Source organism: Propithecus coquereli, unplaced genomic scaffold (assembly GCF_000956105.1).
Source record: "Propithecus coquereli isolate 6110/MARCELLA unplaced genomic scaffold, Pcoq_1.0 Scaffold92, whole genome shotgun sequence".
Lineage (NCBI taxonomy): Eukaryota > Metazoa > Chordata > Mammalia > Primates > Indriidae > Propithecus > Propithecus coquereli.
Genome location: NW_012155507.1, coordinates 537,790 through 542,049, shown reverse-complemented (window position 1 = coordinate 542,049; position 4,260 = coordinate 537,790).

Genomic DNA, 4,260 nt, shown 5'->3' with positions numbered 1-4,260 from the left:
GGGGCTCTGAGGCCTCCCCTGGGAATCGGGTAAGAGAGCCTGGAGGCCAGGACGGTCAGCACATCCCTTATAGCGGAAGCAGCTCTTGTACAGGCCCATATATTAGACCCATGGGCAACTTTGGGTTTTTTTCCCAAGCCCTGCTGTTGACCCCAAACATCTTTTCCCGTTGTCATTGTGGTTTGCCAAATTCGGAGTTGGAATGCACCTGAACCGTGAAGTTGGGGGAGGGACTCCAGAAGTTGGGCCTTGTAAGATACGTAGTTCTCCAGCATGTTGGAAAAATTAGGGAAGAAGGGGACAGGGCAGGTGCGGGAGCAGTGATAATGCTTTGCCTGAAGAAGTCAATTCTGTGTCTGAGGCGGTTGTGGGCCCTCCCCACTGCCTGTGCCATCCTTGTCCCCAGCCGCCCTCTGTGGGCTCCCATCTCCTGGAGAGGGTGAGGCCTTGACCTGAGACATGGCTTCATGCATTCCTGCTCCCTGGCCTTCTCTTTATCACCCCATTACTACGACTTTGCTGACTGTCGGCCATGGTGCGTGGAAAAGTACTCCTGTTGCAACGTGATGTGAGTCAGTTGTTCGTAATGGGACTGCACCGTCAGCTCTGATGCCCCAGGGTGTGTGACCCATGGTTGGGAACATGGTGGTGGCTTCTTGGGGAAAGGGTAAGGGTGACTCTAGACATTACTTTGAAATTATGCAGGATGGCAGTGACAAGCCAACAGGTGCCAGAGATTCAATCATTTTTGACATCTAGGAAAAAAGATAGTGTCCCCCAAAGCAGTAATCCAAGGTTTAATTCCCACCCACCTCCTGTTCTCGAAGCCAGGCTTTACCCTGTACAGTTGCCCTCTCTTCTGACCTTGACCTCAGGCAAGGGCCACCCCCAGCATGCTCTGGCCTTGAGGGGGGAGCTTTGCCTAAGCCTCAAGAAGGGTCATTTTGCCTGGATACACCATACCCCCTTCAACCATCATTTCTCTTTGATTATTCGGGAGCTTGTGGCGAAGGTGGTCAGGGTGACCTTGCTGGGATTCATTTGGGGCCTGCCAGAGACATGGCGCCCACCCATCCTAGCTTCTGGATCCCAGGGTCCCAAATTCAGCCACCCCACCAGCGTGACCCTGGCCTTGGAGATGGTCACTGCACTCCTGGGAGCTGGCGGGGAGCCCTGGATTGTGACACTGTCTGGCTCACAGTGTGACTTTGGCCCTGTGGCTTTCTGAGCCTCAGTTTCCTCTTCTGTCAAAGAGAGAGCTTGGACTAGATCCTGGTGTCTCAACCTCAGAACTGTTGACATTTTGGACGGATAATTCTTTGTTGGGGGAGGAGCTGGATGTGGGAAACTGTCCTGTGAGTTAGCAGCATCCTTGGCCTCTACCTGCTAGATACCATGGCATCAGCTCCCATTCCCTTCCTGACAGCCAAGACTGTCCCCAGGCATTGCCAAGTGTCCCTTCAGGGCAGCGCCATCTCTGCTTGAGACTGCCTGCGTTAAATGATCTCTGAAGACCCACCCAGTGATCTTCCTCAGGACCGAGAAGACAGTTTCCTCTTTCCAGCCCTGTTTTGTGAATGCGGACGGTGGAGTCAGTAGGTGGGGGGGGGGGGTCCAAGGACTTATGGGCGGAGGGGCCCACTGGACCTCATGCTGAGAACCAAGGCCAGTTCTCTTTGCCTTCCAGACCTTGGGTTACATAAGAAGGTGGGGGCTGGGGGGGGCCTGTGGTCCGGGCCCACATGCGAAGGTCAGTGGCCTCCCAGTGCTGGGCAGTGTGGTGACTAATCATCTATCTGTGCCCTAAGGACTCAGCTTCTCCCCCACTTTCCCTTCTCACGCTGCCCTGGGAGGGGACACAGGAAGTGAATCAGCCCACCCACTAGGCAGAGGAGGGAGAGAGGGCAGAGCTGGCGTTGTTAGATGCAAGGGCACGCCCACACTGACCTACCCTTGGTTTTATTCTGTTTATTCCTCCCAAGTTAGCTGTTTATTAACTTTGTCCACGGAAGCCCCCTTGTGACCGCCTTGCTTAATGGAAGGGCAGGTCTCCTGGGGACGGGGGAGTGGGAGGGGTTTGTTGATGAATCTTAGAAGTAAATCACTGTCCTGGGGACAACAGGTTGGTTTGGGGTACCATTAACCCAGAACTATTGGTTGGGTGATTTATTCTTAGAGTCTTCAAGGAGAAACTCTGCTCTAGACTAGGGGCCAGCTGGGAGGAAGAAGCAGGGAATGAGACATAGTCCCTGCCCGAAGAAACGCGTCCCGTCTGGGAGGGCAGCCGGCATGCCATCCGTCACTGCGGAGAGCTGAGAATGCCCGCGTGCACAGAGGGGTCTGGGCGGCGCCGCCCGGGACGTGCGGCGGGAAGCCAGCCTGGGGGGCACGCGCGAGTCTGGGGAGGAGGAGGCGGTAATGCACCGGCAGCTGCACGGGAGGAAGAGGTGGGTTTCTTGTTTCGTTTTTTGCTTTTTTGTTATTGTGGTAAAATACACAAAACAGAAAATTTCCAATTTTAACCATTTTTAAGTATACAATGTATTGTCCTTAAGTACATTCACATTGTTGTGCAGCCATCGCCACCATCCATCGCCACAGCTTTTCATCATGCCCCAGCCGAGACTCTGTGCCCAGCAAACACTAACTCCCCGTTCCCTTCTCCCAGCCCCTGGTAACCACCATTCTACCTTCTGCCTCTATGAATTGGGTGCCTCATGGACGTGGGATCTTCGCCTCTTTGTGATCGGTTTATTTCTCTTAGCACGGTGTCCTCAAGGTTCATCCACGTTGCAGCATGTGTCAGAACCATTGTGTGTGTATACTACGTTTTGTTTTCATTTGTTTGTCAGTGGATACTTGCGTTGCGTCACCCTTTGCTGCGAACGACGTGGCCGTGAACACGGCGTGCAGGTATCTGTTTGGGTCCCGGCGTTCACTTCCTCTCGGGGTATGCCATGCCCAGAAGTGGAATTGCTGGATCGCATGGTGATTCTGTGTTTCATTTTTTGAGGAACCTCCATACTATTGAGGAAGAGGTGTTTGAACTAGGTTTTCAGGATGACCGTGAGATCTTCGGGCATCTGAGAGAGAAGGGGACGGGAGGGAAGGAAAGAGCCTAAACTGGCATGAAGTAGGTGCCTCCGAGGTGTTTGTGCCTCGCGCAGAAGAAACCTCTGGCTGGAGATGCAGCCGTGGAGGGCGGAGTATGGAGGGTCTTGCCCGATTCATCCTTGGCCAGGCAAGGGAACTTGGCTTTGGCCTATGGACATGAGAAGCACTGAAGGAGTTTTAATCAGGAAGTGACACAGGCTGATGATCACCTGTGGGGGTGAGGCCCCAGGAGGGCTGAGAGGGAAGGAAGCTTGAGGCAGGAAGACCAAGTCAGAGAAAGCCGGGTCACCCGGAGGCTGTCACTGGGCTGGGTGCGGGGAGCATCTGAGGGATGATGCGCCGCACAGGAAGGCCCAGGCTTCCGGTTTGGCGGTGGAGTGAGCTCACAGGAGGAGCAGCCAGTTTGACAAGATGAGGAGGGGATAAACTCGGGCCGGGTGGCTTTAGGGGCCCATGGAACCCCGTGGGGGAGATGAACAGAGAGATGAAGGTTTGACCTGTGTGCGAGGCTGTGCAGAGCCAGGTGCAGCCGTCCGGGGCAAGAGGCCGGTCAAGGGCAAGGGAAAGGGCTGCCGTCGGATGACACGGAGGGCCCAGTGGAGTTGGAGGCCAGGACACAGGATGGCCTCCGCTTGGGGTGCCTTGGTCCCTGCCTTGGGGGCGTCATATCAAACATTTTCACTACCAGGCTCGAGGCTCTGTGCTCAGGGGGGGCACTGGGGGTGGAGATACAGAGATAAACATGCCCCAGTGACTTTAATTCATTTATTCATCCCATAAAGCTTGGAGAATGGAACTTGGCCAATACCTTGGCACACTTAAAGATTTAATCGTGACAGGTGGTATGCAGGAGAAACGGAGTGTGTTATGAAAGTGTGTCATGGGACATGACCTAGTCCAAGGCAGGGTTTCTCCACCTTGGCCCCGTTGACATTTTGGACCAGACAATTCTTTGTTGTGGGGGACTGTCCCGTGCACTGCAGGATGTCTGGCAGCATACCCAGCCTCTACACAACACATGCCAGTAGCCACACACACACTCACACACACACTCACCCTCCTCACTCGTGACAACCAGAAGTGTTTCCAGATACCGCCAAATGTTCCCTGGGAAGCAAAATTGTCCCCAGTGAGATCCACTGGTCT